Below are 18,477 nucleotides of genomic sequence, written 5' to 3'. Positions count from 1 at the left end.
CTTTGAGGCTTTCAAAGCCACAAGCCAGTCCCAATTTGCTTTCTGTGTCCTGCAGCCCTCGGGTTCCAGCTCAGCCACCGACTCTGCCATCTTGAGCCTTGACGCCCCTGCTGTTATGGATCCTGACCCTATGGAACCATAACTCCCAATAAACACTTCCTTCTGTAGGTGACCCTGGCCCTGGTGCTCAGAAAGGTAACTAACACACCTCGGGTAAAACTCCCTGCAAACCCCAACCCCACAGCCAGAGCTTTGCCTCTCAGATGATGCCAAAACCAGTCAAATTGACAGTCACAGTCAGGGTGGTCTTCAGGGCTTCCATTTGAGGTTTTACCAGTGATTTTTCTGAATGTGCTGATCTCTCCACCTTTGTGCATGCTAAAACTAGTTCTCTACACAGCCAGAGGAAGCCTCAAAGCTCCCGCTTCCCACTATGGTACTGTCCTCTGGTTACAGAAACCATCATGTTAGGGTTTTTGTTTTGTTTCATTTGTTTCCCAAGCAATCACTGAATTCCCAAGAAGTGATATAAGCAGGTGGAGAAAGAGGAAGCCCCCCCACCCTGGGGAATAAAGCAGAGGTGTGAAGTGGAACGGACTATCCACAGAGAACTCTAACCAAAAGGAAACAGAAGGAACTGGCATGCCTCCTGTCTCCACAAAGCAGTAGCCTAGGAATCCACTTCAAGGTCAAGCTCACTACTCTACCTTCTTCTTTCTTCTCAGCGTTCTGAGCACAAAATAGGCCATTAAAGGTGCTTTCTCTGGCTGGACTTCTGGGACCCCACAAAGCCATGCCTGTAAAAGACCAGAGGGAAAGCTGTTTAAACCGCTTTCCTCAGAACTGCATTTTGCTGAATCCCCCGTGTCCAGGAAATTAGGAAAGTGCTACTGTGTTTCTCTCCTTCCGCTGACAGGAGACCAAACACAGCGTTCAACCTCGTGGCAGATCATTGGGGAGGCCTGAGGAGTTGCCTCAGTACAGAGGACTTTGAACTCTTTCCTCCTCTGTGTTGCCCAGGTCTGCAACCCGACCCCCTGCCGCCCCACGCCCCCTCCCCTCCCCCCACCCTGCACCCTCCCGCATCCAGCCCTCACGCACAGTGGGGGATCCTTCATTATTGCTACTCCTTTTTATTTTTGCCTGTAATAAAAGAAAAGATGGAACTCAGGGCTGAGTCATTTTCTCCTTCTGCTTCCTCCTCCCAGTTTCAAATACATCTTTTAAAGGTTAGCTACATATTTAGTTTGGAGCCTGCCTGTAGTGCCTGAGACCCTGTCTCAAAGAAAGTTTAAGAGAAATTAAGTCTATGGTATATGTGTGCACTGTGTATGACACTCTGAAATGCGCTTTTCCCTGAATGGTGTGCTTTGGAACGGTTTTGTGTTGGGTTACAGATACTCATCCTTCCAATCACTGTCCGCACAGTGGGATCGAAACTCATTTAACCTTTCCTCTGTTGGTGGACACATAGGGCTCGCTCCACTCTCACCATTGTTAAAGTTATACTGTACGTAATTATAATATAAGTCTGCTGTTCATGCTTGACAATAAGCCCACAAGAGAAGTGTGACTTTATAAATACATAGGCAGGGACGGACAAAGTCAAAACCATACACTACCATACCAGACTGTCCTCCAAGCCAGACTGCTACCATCTTCAGGAGTTCGGCTGGCTGTTCACCGAAGTTCATCCTGGCCAGGCTTGTTGATTCCCTTCTTTGGAAAGAGGGACTAAGAAGAGTCACGGCACCCTCACATGAGGAACCGCCACCCATCACAACTTGTATGGAATTCTGCCATGATTGCTTGTAGCCCCCGGAACACTGAGAAAAGGGAGAGGCTGAAGGTGGGGATGGATTAGGGGAAGGGACCGCCCCAGAGGTGTCACTGTGCATATATGCATGCTGTGTACAGACCTTCCCCAGTGGCAGCTTTAAAGTCATCACTGTTCCTGTGTGACCCACAGACTGCTCTGTAAGGAGCCTAAGAAATGCATGGGCTTCCCAGAGTGCACGGCAGCGGAATCACACCCCTGTTTGTCTTTGGGACAGAGGAGAGGGTCCTGGATGTCCGCCATGTTTAATGCCCTCCCCACCCCACAAGAAAAAGAATTTTAGCAACACGTGCTTTTAATACATTGACAGGTTCTGTAAGATTTCCCTACCAAACAATTGTGCCAGTTTTATGGTTTGGTTTTTTTTTTTTTTTTTTCGGTAATTCTGAGGATGGTGAGGGATGGAGGTAGACGTGGGCAGGATGTGCCATTGACTTATCTGCTGGATACGTGGCCTTTTCCTTTCTCCAAATGAAGCACTGTCTTAGTCAGGGTTTCTACTCCTGCACAAACATCACGACCAAGAAGCAAGTCGGGGAGGAAAGGGTTTATTCAGCTTACACTTCCACACTGCTGTTCATCACCAAAGGAAGTCAGGACTGGAACTCAAGCAGGTCAGGAAGCAGGAGCTGATGCAGAGGCCATGGAGGGATGCTGCTTACTGGCTTGCTCCCCTGGCTTGCTCAGCTTGCTTTCTTATAGAACCAGGATCACCAGCCCAAGGACGGCACCACCCACAATGGGCTGGGTCCTCCCCCCTTGATCACTAATTGAGAAAATGCCTTATAGCTGGGTCTCATGGAGGTATTTCCTCAAAGGAGGCTCCTTTTTCTGTGGTAACTCCAGCTTGTGTCAAACTGACACACAAAACCAGAAAGTACAACTGGCCCCTTGTCAACTTGACACACAAACACATCACTATTCAGCCTCAAGCCTTACTTTCTTTCTTATTCATCCCCAAGAACTAAAAAAATGTAAAAGTCCCACAGTCTTTACATATTAAAATTTCAACCCCTTTAAAATAATCCAATATCTTTTAAAACTCAAAGTCTTTTTACAATTCAAAGTCTCTTAACTGTCGGCTCTGCTAAAATACTTTCTTACTTCAAGAGGGGAGATATCAGGGCACAATCAAAAGCAAAGTCAAATTCAATGTCTGGGATCCACTCACAATCTTCTGGGTGACTCCAAAGGGCTGCTGTCACTTCTCCAGGACTGCCCTCTGTTGCACTCTAGGCTCTGGTTGACTCATTTCCACTGCTGCTGCTGCTGGTCTTGGTTATCATCTCATGGTATTGGCATCTCCAATACACTGGGGTCTTCTGTTGCAACTAGGCTTCACTACCAGTCACTCATAGACTCTCTCCATGGTGCCGAGCCTTAAATCCTTTGCATGACCCCTTCAGTCCTGGGCTGTCAACTGGAACTGAGGGTGCATCTTAGTTAGGGTTTTACTGCTGTGAACAGGCACCATGACCAAGGCAACTCTTATAAGGAAAACATTTAATTGGGGCTGGCTTAAAAGTTCAGAGGTTCGGTCCAGTATGATCAAGACAGGAACATGGCAGCACTCAGGCCGGCATGGTGCAGGAGGAGCTGAGAGTTCTACATCTTCATCTGAGGGCTGCTAGTGGAAGACCGACTTCCAGGAAGCTGGGATAAGTGTCTTAAGCCCACAGTGACACACCTACTCCAACAAGGCCACACCTCCTAATAGTGCCGCTCCTTGAGCCAAGCATATACAAACCATCACAATGAGTTTTGCTAAAAAAGGAAACAAGGTATCTTAGTTAGGGTTTTACTGCTGTGAACAGACACCATGACCAAGGCAACTCTTACAAGGACAACATTTAATTGGGGCTGGCTTATGGGTTCAGAGGTTCAGTCCATCATCAAGGCGGGAGCATGGCAGCATCTAGGCAGGCAGGAGGAGCTGAGAGAGCCCTATATCTTCATCTGAATGAAGGCGGCTAGTGGAAGACTGGCTTCCAGGACACTAGGATGAGGGTCTTTTAGCCCACACCCACTATGACACACCCACTCCAACAGGGCCACACCTTCTGTTAGTGCCACTCCCTGGGCCGAGCTTATACAAACAAGGGTAGGGAGGGAGATGGCACTACAGAGCCAAGAGCTCCCGATCTAGGGGAAACAGACATGTCTGTGAACATTGAATAACTTCATAATTCTTTATCTGCAGACATCCCAGGTCAAGGCTGGGTCTCCACATGACTGGTGATTTCTCCTTTCATGAACACAGTTAGCAACTAGGAAGGAAGGAAAAGAGGGAGGGAGGAGAGAAAGGAGAAAGGAGAAAGGGAAGAGAGGGAGGAAGGGATGGAGGGAGGAAGAGAAGGGAGGGAGGGATGAAACGAAGGAGAGAGAAGGAGGAAGAGAGGAGCCCAGCCTCACTGGGAACCTGATGACTTCTCCCAGGCAGAGCTGAAGGGCAGGCCGTAATTAGCTTCAGACTTTGAGCACAAATGAACCCAAATTGATCCAACTTTCCTGAACGATGTATCGTTTATTTTGTTACTGAAATGGGAGTCTCAGGCAACTGGGAATCAATGCATTGATTTAAATATTATGCAAAAGATGGAGCTATTACTATGATCACTTTTTATGACTTAAAAATCACATTTCAGCGTTTTCTTATGTCAGGGGCTATGACAGGGCAGCATTGATTAACACGTTCAGACCCGATCATCAAGAAAAAGACTTGAAACTGCAAGTTTTTTTCCTCGTGAAAGATGGCTTCTTAGGTCCACATTAAGTTCAAAGTTATTAAATAATGACAGTTACATTTGGGAGTTTTTGGCACGTGATTTGTTTTTAACTTTTTATTACGGAAAATTTCGAACTGGTGCAGAAGTACAGTAGAATCCGTAATTACTGTATCTCAGCATCCTGAGGACCCGGCTTCGATAACTGTCCAGTCGTGCACCCGCGTCCAGCGGGTTCCATCCCTGCCAGCACTGGGCCATTGGAAGCAATTATTCTGAAGTGAATTACAGACATCTGAAACTATTCCACAGCCTGCGTCGGAAAGAGACTATTTTTTTTTAAAAAATTGAAACATCACACTGTCATTTTCCCACTTAAACTCAGAGCAGGTCATCAATTCTAGCAAACACTCCCCAGATCCCGTTTCCGTAAGATGCCTTCATGTATATCTGTTTAAATCGGGATCCTACGCATAGGTCATCTTTGAAAGGGAAAGAGGAGTTCAGTTGCGAGGTTTGGCTTTACAAGCATTTTATCGAGATAAAGGATAAGGATAAGGAGTTTGTGACGTGAAGTAGAAAGAATCTGATTGAAATAGGAGCAGTGTGTTTGTAATTTTTTAGTTTCTCCATGACGACTTCATGGGTATGCGCCATTACACTGCTCACCGGTTTCTTCCCGCGCCCTCTCCGAGCCTCTGCCCCTCCCGCCTGGTTCCTTTCTTTCCCCAGTCAGCTCACCTGCCCTTGTCACGTGTTTTCCTTAGCTCCTCCACTTCTCGCCGCTTTAAGCCTTCCTCCTCCTGTCATAGTCCCTTCAGTAGCCTCGTGACCTATAACTCACTTGCAAACGTCCGTCTATATCTTCGATTCTAAGTTTAGGTGCCGGGTTGGACTGCCTTGCGTTTCTCTCACCGGTTTACCGACACACAGGCAGGCTCTGGAGACAAGCCCCAAGATGGCTGCAGTGGTAGGGAAGACGGAAGGCGGAGGGTAGAGCTTGTGCCAACTGTAGGTGTGGAGTTGCGAGGACAGAAGAGTACCTTGTGCAAGTAAGAGTGGGGAAGCCAGGCTGCTGTGGGAAGCAAGTGTAGGTCAAGGTCAAAGACTCTGCAACCTCAGCCCCAAATCCTAATATTCCCCTTCCTCTCCCCCTCTCCTACCTCCTCCTCCCCCTCCCCCTCCCTCCTCTCCCGCTCTTCCCTCCCCCTTCCCTCCCACTCCCTCCTCTCTCTCTATGTGTATAGGTGTTTTGCTTGCATGTGTAATGTGTGTCTATGAACCACATGTATGTAGTACACATGGAAGACACAAGAGGGCGCTAGACTCCCAGGGACTGACATCACAGCGGGTTATAAGTCTCTTTGTGAGTGCGAGGAATTGAACCAGGGCCCTCTGGAATAGCAGCCAGTGCTCTTAACCTCTGCAGCCTCTAAGCCCCTCTTTCTGGTTGTCTCCTAACTCCAGGCCAGGGCTGGTAGTCCTCAGGGTAATACCGCCTATAAAAAAAAAAAAATTAAAAAAAAAAAAAAAACAACAACAAGCAAATACAAAGTGTTGCTGCTCTCTTACGGTAAACTTTAGATGGCCTCCAGTACCGTACTCTTCCTTCATCCCTGGGTTGGGTAGGGCCACACTACAGAGCAACAGGCTCTGTGCCCTAGTTCATTAATTTTCCATGGTCCCAGCCCACCAGTGCCACAGTACAGCCTAAAGAAAGAACTACAAGTCTCAGTGGCTTAATGGATGAGTTGACGGGGAGGATGGGAGAGGGACTAAAGGAGGGACTCCAGGAGGTTGACACCGCACAGACACTTCACTCATTATGTTGGTGAAGTCAGAGCCTGGATACCATAGCACCCGGTCTGCACAAAAACTATGCCTCTCTCCTCCCCGTCTTCCTACTCCCCCTCCTCCTCCTCCCCTCTCCCTTCTCCTTCCTTCTCTTCTGCCTCCTTCCCTTCCTCTCCCTCCTTCTCTTTCTCCTCCTCCCCGTTTCCCTCTTCTCCCCTCCCTCCTCCCCTGCTCGGCCTCCCCCCTCCTCCTTCTCTGACCTAGAAAACAGCGACCTTCACAGACTTCATAGTCATTTGCTTAGGTGCTGCCTCTACAGGGCCTTGGCAACAGCCAACATTGCCTTCTTTGATGCTGCTTGGCCTTTCTGCCTCCTCGCGGGTGTGATAGCCTGCTCTCCACGAGCTTTCCTAACCTGGAGCTTCTGAATCCGATCGGCCATCACACCCGCAAGAGACGCACCAGTGACGGCCGGCTGGCGTTTGCCTGCCTGGTGGGTTCTTCTCCTTAGAATTCCCTGTGGCTGCCCTGTTTTCTGTCTTCTGTAGAGACAGTCTAGTTTATCTGCCAAGGGTTCCTCCTCCGGCAGGCCTGGTGCAGCATGGCCCGTGTCCGGGTGGATCTTGTACCTGCTGAAACTGCACGGTTCTGTCTTCACCGCAAGGGCTGTGACAGAAAGACGGAAGAGAAAGAAAGGATCATGGGAAAACACCTTCTAGGGCAACCTAGTGTCTTCTAGGCTGTGGAAGGTTATGGAAGCTGCATACACGAAATCTCAACACTATGGTGGGCCCTGGTTTTCTTATTGATAGCCACTCTGACCCGGGTGACTTGGACTCTCAAAGAAATTTTAATTTGTGTTCTCCCTGGGGGTAAGGTTGTTGAACGCCTTTTCAAGTATCGGTTGACCATGTGTGGGGTGTTTTTTTTGTTGTTGTTGTTCTGTTTTGTTTTTTTCTTTTAAGCATTGTCTGTGGGACTTGGTAGCTCTCTCCTTCAATCCCAGCACTTGGGAAGCAGAGGCAGATAGAGCTCTGTGAGTTCAAATCCAGCCAGGACACCTAGTGCTACATAGAGAGATCCTATTGCAGAGAGAGTGGGGGGGGGGGGAGGAAGAAGAGGAAGAAGAAGAAGAAGAAGAAGAAGAAGAAGAAGAAGAAGAAGAAGAAGAAGAAGAAGAAGAAGAAGAAGAAGAAGAAGAAGAAGAAAAAGAAGAAGAAGAAAAAGAAGAAGAAGAAGAAGAAGAAGAAGAAGAAGAAGAAGAAGAAGAAGAAAGAAAGAAAGAAAGAAAGAAAGAAAGAAAGAATTGTTTATTTAGTCCATTAGCCCATTTTATTGAACAGACAATTTGATTTTCTGGTATTTAACTTTGCATTTCCTGTGCAATCTAAATTGTAACGCCATCTGACATGCAACCAGGGGACTTTGTTCTAGTCTACGCTTGTTTCTCCAGATAATTCTTGTCTTTTCTGTGCCAACGATTTTAAATTTTATGCAAATGTATTTGACAGCTCTTGGGATTATTTCCCATGATGTTTAGGCTTTTAAGGAAAAACTTTGTGTCCACACAGGCTAGATTTAGGTCAGCCTAACACACGCTAGACTCATTTTGGAAGAGGAACCCCAACAGGGAAAATGCTTCCAACAGAGTGTCCTGTGGTGCGTTTTTCATGATTTGTAATTGATAAGGGAGGACTAGCTCACTGTGGGCAGGGCTACCCTTGAGTTGGTGGCCCTGGATTCTGTAAGAAAGTAGGCAGAGCAAGCTATGAAGAGCATGACTATCACTGAGTGGCTTTATTTTCTGGTCCTGTTTTACTTCACTGGTCTCCCTGTCTGTTTATGTGACAGCCACACCCTGCTCTTACCCTGTGGCTCTGTGACAGAATGTGTGTTACTTCCCACAGTGCCCTTTCTGCTAAGGAGTACTTAGCTCTCTTGGGGGGTGGGGGGTGTCTCTTGTGGCCACATGTGAATTTAGGATTCTTCTTTATAGTTCTTCGAAGGATGCCGTTGGGGTTTCCATGGAGATGATGCCGAACCCGTGGTGCTTCAGGCAACACAGACATTTTCACAATGTTAACTGTCGGCACTGTGAGCACCGAGGGTCTCTCCATTTTCTAGTGTCTCCTTCCAACTCTTCAGCAAGCAAAAGTTAGCTGAAGAGGTAGAGGCCTTTCTGCTCCTTGTTTAAGTATCTTTCCAGGTGTTTTTTTATTATTATTATTTGTTTTTAAAGCTAATTCTTTCTCATCAAATTCATGGAGCCGTGTATTTTAAACACGATTTAGTGGGAGCGAGGAGCGCTTTCTCAAACCAACCCCCCTCTGGCCCTGTGATTTGGGACAGCAGCTCACAGAGGCATCCACAGTTGCAGATAAAGGCTCTCAGCTGCCAAGGACAAAATCTGCTTAACCCCGTTTACCTGGTCCTGTCTGTGGTTGCCTTGGATTCCAGCAACCGAGCTGCAGTCTCTCTGTTCTCTGTTCTTCCAGGAGTGCTGATACGGCAGGGTTCAAAGCCCTTCAAAAAAAGAACTCGGGGGTGGGGTGAGAGAAAGAGAAAGAGAGACAGAGACAGAGACAGAGACAGAGACAGAGACAGAGAGAGAGAGAGAGAGAGAGAGAGAGAGAGAGAGAGAGAGAGAGATTAATTACACGTTGGAAAATTCTGCATAGCTCAGTGATGCTCTGCCTCAGGTGTGAGGGAAGCTCTCCCTGATGCTGCAGACTATGGAGCATCCAACGGAGACACAGAAGGAACACACAACCAGTTAGGACACAGAAGACGCGAAGAGATTAGTAAATCCGTATCATCTGGGACTCAGAACAACTTTGAGCCTCGCCCCTCCTCGCAGAGGGTGTCAATAAAGGCAGAATGGACAGTCAGGGAGCCAAGGAAGAGGAAAGAGGACCCAAAATCCAGATTCTACCATCGCCGTGCCTTCTTTCTCTACTGAAAAATCGCAGTGAGTTCCAAACTGTGAGCTGATGTCTAATTCAAAAGCCCCGCTTCTTCACTGAAAACGCTTAGAGGAGGTCCCTTTAAGCTTCCTTTGTTTTTATGCGACCGCGCATGCGTATTGTCATTTCAGAGGTTATTAACAAGTGTTATAAATGGCCCGCTCTTATCTCACCACTCAATGTGTTAAATACACTTTATTCAACTACATACATCTGCTGATCATTTCCTCTCTGCTGGGACCGAATGGGAGACATTAGGGCTGCCCAGGGCTCAGTAAATATTTGTTCGTTTCAAATTATAGTAATGTTTCTCTTTGAGACGGCCAGCTGTCGTATTTATGGTAGGATGAAAGGGCACCATCATACTTATCAGTTCTCGCTTCCCAGGAAAGGCACTATCAATAAACTAAGACGCTTGCATAAATGTTTTTAAAAGGAGCGAGGAGCAGCACAGAATTTGTTGTCGTGGCGCCCCCTAGTGACCATTTCCATTACTGCGCTTTGAACACCTTTCAGGTTTGTTCATTGATGGTTGGTTTGTTGGAAATTTTGTTTCTAGAGCTAGGCATGGTGGCACATACTCCTAATCCGAGCATTTAGAGGCTGAGACAGGATTGCCTCAAGCTCTGGTCCAACCTGAGCTACATATCCAGAGCCTGTTTCAAAGGCACTAAGAGAAATTTATTTTCCTGCCTAGTCACAAAGTGGTCTCCCAATGAAACTTTCACACGTAGTCAGAAAACTAAATGATAGAAGCCGAATTGAAACGAACAGCGTCTACGTTTTCATTCGCTTGAAACCAGAAAAATGAACAGAGCAGTGAAGAGTCCAGCAGGTAGAGCTGACGGTAAGAACCAAGATGTGTGGCGATATTCCCTGGGGACTCTTCCTCAGCACTTAAAAGTTTATTTACGCAATCTTTGTCTTACTTTATGCTGTACTAGTGCTAATCACCCTTTGCAGATGGGAAGACCATACAGCCAGCAACTGGAAGCTAAGATTTGGCCTGAGCCAGGTTTCAAGCCTCAGAGTTATAACTTGTCAGAGCCACTGGATTGCTTACGGCTCAAACCAGGTTTTTCTCCTCATAACAAAGCTGTTTGTCAGACAGTGGCTTTGAGTATCCATTGTCTTCTGCTTACCTCACAGAAAGGCTCAGCGCTGTCCTGTTCCAGGACTTCAGCTCCCCTCGCTGCCACATTTGGTAGCTGGCACTCAGCTAGAAAGAACTGCTCACTAAGCCCAGGGCCACAGCAGAACAAAGCCACAAACAGCACAGGCAGCCACAAGAAAATGTAAACAAAACAAAAGGACAACAAATACCAACAACAACAACAAAAAAAAAAAAAAAAAAAAAACCCGAAAGTTAAGAACAAAGGACACAAATGCCAACGTCTCCTGTCAGGTTGGACACAATGAGAGCAGCAGCACAACCAACTGCGAAACACAGGAAAGTGAAGAATTTGTGAGGTCGTGCATTACGTAGAAAGACCGATGAGAGAGCTGAAGAGATGAGGAGATGGTAGGCTTTATACATGTTCTCTCTGGTGGTTTGAGCGAGGAGCCTCCTCCTTGTCCTCCTTGGGTATTTGAATGCTTGCCCCCATGCTGGTGGCACCTGTTTGGGGAGGTTATGAAACCTTCAGATGAAGCCTTGCTGGAGGGAGTGTCTCAGTGGGGGTGAGTGGGTCTTGAGGGTTTAAACCCTTACCTTACTGTCTTATCCCTGACCCCCTCTTCTATCTCTGCCTCTCTGCTTCCCTGCCTCTCTCTTCTCTCTCCTCTCTCTATTTTTCTCTGTTTCTCCCTCCTCTCTCCCTCCCTCTCTCTCTTCCTTCCTTTCTCTTCTTCTCCCGCCCCCCACACCCCCCATGTGTGGATAGAAAGTGCAGCTTTCCTCTTCATCCTCTTGGACTCTCCTCTGGAGCCATAAGGCACATCAAAGCTCTCCTCCTTTTTTCTTTTTTTCTTTTTCCCCCGGAGCTGGGAACCGAACCCAGGGCCTTGCGCTCGCTAGGCAAGTGCTCTACCACTGAGCTAAATCCCCGACCCCCGACGCTCTCCTCCTAAATTAGCCTTTGGTCCAGCTATTTACCACAGCGATAGAAAAGCGACTAGTCTAGGCTCTCACTGACAGGAGACTGTTAGGGGCACATTAGTAAGAACAAGAATACTGGCATTCTCAAGGAGCACTTCACAATTTTATCATAGCGAGACCAGGTCAGGCAAAGCACACTGATGACTGCAAATCTATAGAGAACGCTTTTGATCAAGTGTCTTCCCTCCTCCCACGTCATAGCTTCAAGGGAAGCAAACGTAATAATCCCACAGGGAGAAGCTGGGTGAGTTCTTGATCTGCTGAGCTCAGGTAACTCGGCCAAGAAGCAGAGGGCTGCGGCATGACTCCAGGTGCAGCTTTCAGAAGGGTCTCCACGTGTGAAGTGTCCCTGCTCGTAATGCAAACTGACCACAAGGACAACCAGAAACGCCGGGATGACGAATGCCATGCCTCGTTGAAAGAGAAGACAGTTATCTTCGACATAATCAAATCAGGGTCAGAGATGAAGTTAGAATTCAAGCTCCAGCCATACAAAAACATAGTAAAACCAAAAAACCTGTCCAAATCACAAAAGATTCGCAAATTAAATGTGTAAGCATTTGAGAACTAAATACAATACACATTTCTCTCTCCCGATTCTGTCGTGGAAGGTTTTTTTTAGGAGAAATGACAAAACTGAAATCTGAATGAACAATTTCACAGAGTACAGCACTGTAAATTTGCAAAAGAAGAGGTCATTTTCCTTTAAATGGCTCAGTAAGTGCGTGCGTGGGCATGTGCGCATGCGTGCGTGGGGTCTGAGGAAAGGAGCAGTCAGCAGTGGCGGTGGAGTGGAAATCCTTAACGTCACTAAACACTGCACCTGAACTGGTTAAGATGGTACCTGTTAAAGTCTGAAAGAAAATAAAATTATAAACAGGTCACAGAATTACAGGGTCCACAAATAATAAAGCTATAGGATAAAGCAAGGTGTGAGTCCGTTTGTCGTCACCGCGACAAAATACCTGAGGGAAAGTGGAAAACCTTGTGCCGTCTCGTGCATCAGAGGCACCAGCCCAAGGCTTTGCCTCTGGACCTGTGGCGAGGTCCACATCATAGCAGAAGTCTGTGTTGCTTTTTCACAGCCAAGGATTTGAGATCCTCGATCCCTTCTGCTACCTAGAAACTCTGATCACCACTGAGGTCCCTCCTACCTCTGTGGTAAAATCACACTCTGTGTCTTTCCACCCCTCAGAACAGCCAGCGATGAAGCTGCAGGGAGCCGTCTGTGATGAGCTAGGCCACTGAGGAGAGGGTTCCTCCAGGAAACTCTTCCTCTTGCTCAGTCGCCATTGTTATTATGTAGCATTCCAAGGTACAAGAAGTGTGTTCCTGTGTGCGTATGCATGTGCATGTGTGTGCGTGCATGTGTGCAAGCATGAATGTGTGTGTGCATGCTTTCGTGTGTGTTTGAGTGTGCATGCGTGTGAGCACGTGTGTATGTTTGTGTACGTGTGTATAAATACTACTGCAATCCTAGGTCAGGGGCCTGACACTGGGTATTCCAACATATTGGGTCCAGCCACTCACCCCCAAAACCAGAGAAAATAACGGAAAAGCAGGAAAGGTTGTTTAGACAGTGAAACCACAGCAGGAAGGAAGGGCGGCTGCTGTCAGTGCTGTTCTGAGGTGCTGTCAGGAGCCCCCAGATTATCCGGGAATCAGAGGAAGCTCGTGCCTGCCATCAGTCTTGGTTAAACTGAGGTCTAGTTGATCATCGTCTAGAGACTAGTGAAGCGCAGTGAGAAAGTTGCAGTTGCCAGGGCACATTGTTACCTCTTGTACAAAGATGCTTGCCCATCTGTTCTAGAATTCTAGGTGACTGTAGGAGAAAATGGCTCAGAACAAGGGAGTCACAACCTATGACAACATTTCCGTCTGCCTTTTATTCTTCTTTTTTTTTTTTTTTTTTTTTTTTTTTTGGAGCTGGGAACCGAACCCAGGGCCTTGCGCTTGCTAGGCAAGTGCTCTACCACTGAGCCAAATCCCCAACCCCCTTTTATTCTTTTCATTATTGTTGCTACAGCATATCATCATTGTCATCATCACCACCACAGTCATCATCACCACCACCATCATCATCACCTGCACACTCCCTTCTGTAACTCCTCCTGCTGCTACCTTATGTTCCTAGCACAGCATCAGCCTCAGCTGTCCTTGGTGAGAAAGGTGAGAAGTTGCAGGGATGTTCCAAGCCCTTCCATAGCTTAGGTCTCATTAGAGGCAATGAGACCATGTAGAAAAGACAGACAGACACATTCGTCAGTGGACAGAAAAGCTGGGATTGTGTGGACTCAGCTCTCCAATGGAAAAGCTGAAGTACCCAGGAAGCACAACATGATCATTACTCACAGCTGAACAAGAGGGAGGGTTGCTATTATACACAGATAGACAGCAAGGACACAGCTGTATAACATACAGATAAACAAGGAGAAGGGGTTATCATATACAGATAAGCAAGGAGGAGGGGTTAGTGTATACTGATAAACAAGGAGGCAGTATAAAAATAATTTTTATTCTCCTGATGTAATTGTAGCCTCTGAGGCCTACTGCCTCCGTCTGATAACCTAGGCCTAGTCCTGGAAGCTCCCAGCCTCCATACAATCGAATCTGGGCCTAGAATGTGTTCAGCCTCTGAGACTCACTGCTGAATAAGTTCACCCTTCCTAGTTCTGACCTATGGCTGGCTGGTTCAACTCAGCTGTTCTGGGTCAAACTCCTCTCCCAGCTGACTGATGGAATCTGGCTTCTCTCTTGGCCTCTGAATTGCTCTGCTTGGCCTCATGTTGTTAACTTTGGCGACCTGCTCTAATCTTCTGACTCCCCACTCTGCGCTCTGCGGCTCATTCTCTCTTTAACCCGTCTCTGTAACACTCTCCCCGTATACCTGCCTCCTCCTGTCTTTCTGCACTGATCTCTCTTAGCAGCTTCCCTTTCCTCTCTTCTTGTGAGAGCTGGGCAGATCCTATTCTGTCAAATCTTTTGCTGATTCGTCACTTTGTCTGCCAGTCGATTAGACATCACTTTCAAACATGGGTGCTTTCTTCTACGAACTAACCTTACCTTCATTGTTTGGGATGAAAGGTGTGTGTGCTAAGGGCGAGTCTGTATTCTAGTCAGAGTGATTAAAGGTGTGTGCTAAGGGCAGAGCCACACCACAACTAAAAACAGGATTTTTCAGTAATTAATACAATCTTGGGGTTCTCAGTGTGATCAAAGATCCTGCAACAAGGTGGGGTTATTATATACAGCAGAACAAGGAAGCAGGGTCAGTGTATACAGCTGAACAAGAAGGTGGGATTAGTGTATACAGCAGAACAAGGAGGTGGGATTAGTGTATACAGATAAACAAAGAGGCAGGGTTAGTGTATGCAGATAAACAAAGAGGCGGGGTTAGTGTATGCAGATAAACAAGGAGGCGGGGTGAGCTGATCCGGGGTGAGCATAGTTTCTATAAGAGAGCAGTTTTCAGGCCATAGTCATTCATGGGGAGAAAGCTACAGTGGAAATTGTGTGCACACTCTGTCAATAGGACCAGAGGGAGGCTTTGGCATCACTCTCTGCCTCACTGAGGGAGGGCTTTGTGCGAGGGATCCTAGAGGAGCAGCACACGTTCACTCTGGACTTTACCCTCTTCTCCCTGCAGAATTTCACTCTCTAAAACAAAAACTGATGTGTGTGCCTCTTAACACTAAAGTAAAGTTTCACACCAACTTTAAAGATCTATTTTAACATGGCGTGACTATTTTCAACACACACAAGGAAATTATTTAATCTATTTCCTGATGACTCTGGGAACTGTAGGTGCCAAATCCTGTTAAAAAAAAAAAAAAAACACGTATTAAACGGACAAATCTTTTAAATTCAGACTCCATTTTAGAGAACCTGACTTAAGTTTAACTCAGGTAAACACACCAGTACCCAGCATTAGTTTCCAAGTTACCCACTAACAAAACCCCAACCTAGTTGCAGTCTCCATATTACATCCCCAAGAAGGCCAGCGTCTCCAGGTTATTAGCCCAAAAGATCTGCACACCCAGGTTACAAGCCCACCCCCTGCCTAACCACCAATGCAGAGGGAAACAAATTAACTTTAGATTTGATTCCCAGCACCAGCCAATTATGCTAAAGGTCACAGTAGTTCTCCAATTAGATGCCTGCACACTTACCCCAGCCCCTGCTTGCTGCTTTCTATAAAGCAGCAATAGATATTTGGGGCTCCTCTCTCCACTAAAAACCATCCTATTTGTGGGTAGTGAACTGAGGGGCCTGAGCTAGCTCGAATAGAATAAAGACCCTGCTGGGCATCAGACCAGCTCCTGTCTGTGTTTTGGGGGTTTGCTAACGCTTCCCTGGCACTAAAACATAATTTACCTAAGAAGTTACCAAGACGCTTAAGGCAACGCATCCTTCCATCCTTCCAACACGCCTCCCTCCTACTACTCCCCTTGGACCCTGTGCCCAGTGGGAGGATCAACACAGCCGTTCAGAGAGCTACACAAGCAAGCTCTCCATGCAGGCTTCCAGAGACTGCTGTGGGCTGTGGCTACCGCTGCCAACCCAGCTCCTCTCGTCCATGCCTATCTTTCAAACCTCAAGGCTGGTTTTCATTTCAACAAAGCACTCGAAACAACCTTTCCTAGGGTCACCTACATTCTCCGGCTGACACACCCCACATATGCTTTTTCTGCGGTAACCGCCCGGTTTGTTTAGAAATCATCTCTTCAGGTTTCAAAGGGCTCTAAACCCTCAACGCTCATTCTGTCTCTGTATGCTTGGAGAAAGCGTGGGTTTCCTTTTCCTGTGTTTGGTTCTGAACTTTTAAAAACTTAAAAGGATTAACACACACGCACTCACGCACCCACGCACCCACGCACGCACTCGCGTGCACGCGCACCTCTACTCTCGCAGCTTCTCAAGATCATAATAGGCGAGATAAGCCGGCCAAGATGGCTCTGTGGGTAAAGGTGCTTGCCACCAAACCTGACAACCTGTGAGTTCGATCCCCAGGTCCTACAAGGTGGGAGGAAAAAACTGACTTCCACCATTGGCTTCCGATCTCCATACTTTGCAATGTGGCAAATGCTCTTCCATAACACCACAAAAAAAAAAAAAAAAAAAGGAAAGAAAGAAAGAAAGAAAATATAATTAAAAACATAATAGAGAAACAGAAAGAAAGTAAAGATTGAATTTAAAAGGCACAGCAGGACATAGTGTGGCCAGCTCCCTCCTCCTGTGCCTGGTATTTATTTAAGCAATGCTTGGAGCAGGCCTCTCTTTGTCAGGAAACTCATGTAGCCCCAGAGGAATGGATTATAGGTGTGCACCCCTAAACAATGCTGATCAGTGTGTATAAGGCTCCTGGTTCAATCCCTGATGCTGCATGCAGTACCATCGTAATGACAGCAGTAATAATCATCGTGGTGGTTTGAATGGCCCCCATTCTCATCTATTTGAATGCTTGGTCTCTTAGTGGGTGGAACTGTTTGGGAAGGATTAGAGGGTGTGGTCTTGCTGGAGGAGACATGTCACTCGGGGTGGGTTTTGAGGTTTCAAAAGGCTTCTGTCATGTCAGGCCCAGGCGTGTTCTCTCTTTTTCTCTCTTTCTCTCTCTCTCTTTCTCTCTCTATCTCTTTCTCTCTCTCTCTTTCTCCTTCTTCTTCTTCTTCTTCTTCTTCTTCTCCTTCTCCTTCTCCTTCTCCTTCTCCTTCTCCTCCTCCTCCTCCTTCCTCTTCCTCTTCTCTCTCTCTCTCTCTCTCTCTCTCTCTCTCTCTTCTCTGCCTTCAGCTTGAGAATCAGACATAACTGTAACTTCTCAGCTACTGCTTCAGTGTCATGCCTGCCCATCTGCTGCCATGCTTGCCCACTAGGATGGTTGTGGATTCCCCCTCTGAAACTGTAAGTGACACACACACACCCATTTAATGCTTTCTTTTATAAGTTTTATGGGTCTCTCATTTATGGCAAAGTAACAGTAAACAAGGTGATGATGACAACGACGAATACTTTAATCCACTTGGAATTCTCTTTTCTTTTGTGTGAGTGTGTGTGTGTGTGTGTGTGTGATGTGCACATCTATGTGTTCATCTATGTGTGTACATGTGGAGGCTAGAGGTTGATATTAGAATCTTCAAAGATTAGTTTTTGAGGCAGGGTCTCTCACTGAACCTGGAGCTTGCCTTTTCTGCTGAGCCCCAGGATCCACCTAGCTGTCCTTTTCCTGCTCACCCTCCACCCTGCTTGAGCTGGAGACAGGCACCACCGTGTCCAGGATTTATATGGATGCTAGAGATCTGAGCTCAGGTCCTCACTTTTGCATGGCAGCCACTTTACCCACCTCACTATCTGCCCATGCCCTTGATCCCCATTTTCAATTTAGGGGTGGGGCCTTGGTAACCTGGGCTGTTCTGGAACTCTGTATGTTGTTCAGGCTGGCCTTGAACTTATGGTGATCCTTCTATTTCAGCATCCTGAGTTCTGGAATTACAGCCATGAGGCTCCATACCTGGCATGGGGGTTTATTTAATTTAGTGTGCGGTATTATGCACACTATTTTTTTCCAAATTTGCAAAATTTTTCTGCTACATTCTGTCCTTTTCTCCTGTACTCAGTGGTGAATGCTTTAGTGCACACCAAGCCTGTTTACTTTACCTAGATTCCCTCTCTGGCCTATTTATTCGGTTGGAATTTGAGTTGTGATGACAAGTTGGGCAAAAGATCACTGTAAGTAGCAATAAAAGCTCTTCAGACCAGACACTGGCTCTACCAGACTTACACAGAAATGGACCCAAGACAGAACAGATAATCAGGCAAGGAGAATGTCTCAATTTGGGTGGCTCCAGGGCTCTGACTGGCCTGAACAGGCTACCTATGGATGCCAGGGTGTCACCTTATTTATCCCAAATTGCAGAGGAACCAATTCACTTGAGTCAATCTGTATCACAGGCTTCCCTAAATCCAGCTGATACCACTAAAAGAAGAGAAAAGAAACGTCAGAGCCCACCACTGAACACAGCCAGAGATGGTGACGGGCCAGGAAGAATAATCAAGGCCAGGTGCTCT

At 46.9% G+C, this 18,477-nt stretch overlaps 1 long non-coding RNA gene across 7 annotated transcripts; it reads right to left on the bottom strand.

Moving 5' to 3' along the window:
- Positions 1–2,209: 2,209 nt before the first annotated feature.
- Positions 2,210–13,146, bottom strand: LOC108352706 (uncharacterized). 7 transcript variants are annotated; one of them, XR_010057438.1, is made up of 6 exons: positions 12,946–13,146; positions 8,780–8,877; positions 6,984–7,020; positions 5,982–6,059; positions 5,302–5,632; positions 2,210–3,601 (listed from the first exon to the last, which is right to left on the bottom strand). It is a non-coding gene; the product is annotated as an uncharacterized LOC108352706 (long non-coding RNA). The 7 variants fall into 7 exon arrangements; XR_010057434.1 differs by having other exon boundaries at positions 2,212–3,601; positions 5,302–5,635; XR_005493134.2 differs by lacking the exon at positions 2,210–3,601 and adding an exon at positions 4,342–4,873 and having other exon boundaries at positions 5,302–5,635.
- Between the last annotated feature and the right edge of the window lie 5,331 nt (positions 13,147–18,477).

The sequence above is a fragment of the Rattus norvegicus genome, chromosome 14, assembly GCF_036323735.1.
Source record: "Rattus norvegicus strain BN/NHsdMcwi chromosome 14, GRCr8, whole genome shotgun sequence".
Lineage (NCBI taxonomy): Eukaryota > Metazoa > Chordata > Mammalia > Rodentia > Muridae > Rattus > Rattus norvegicus.
Note: the sequence above shows the minus strand (reverse complement) of the source record. Positions and strands in the feature narration are given on the sequence as shown.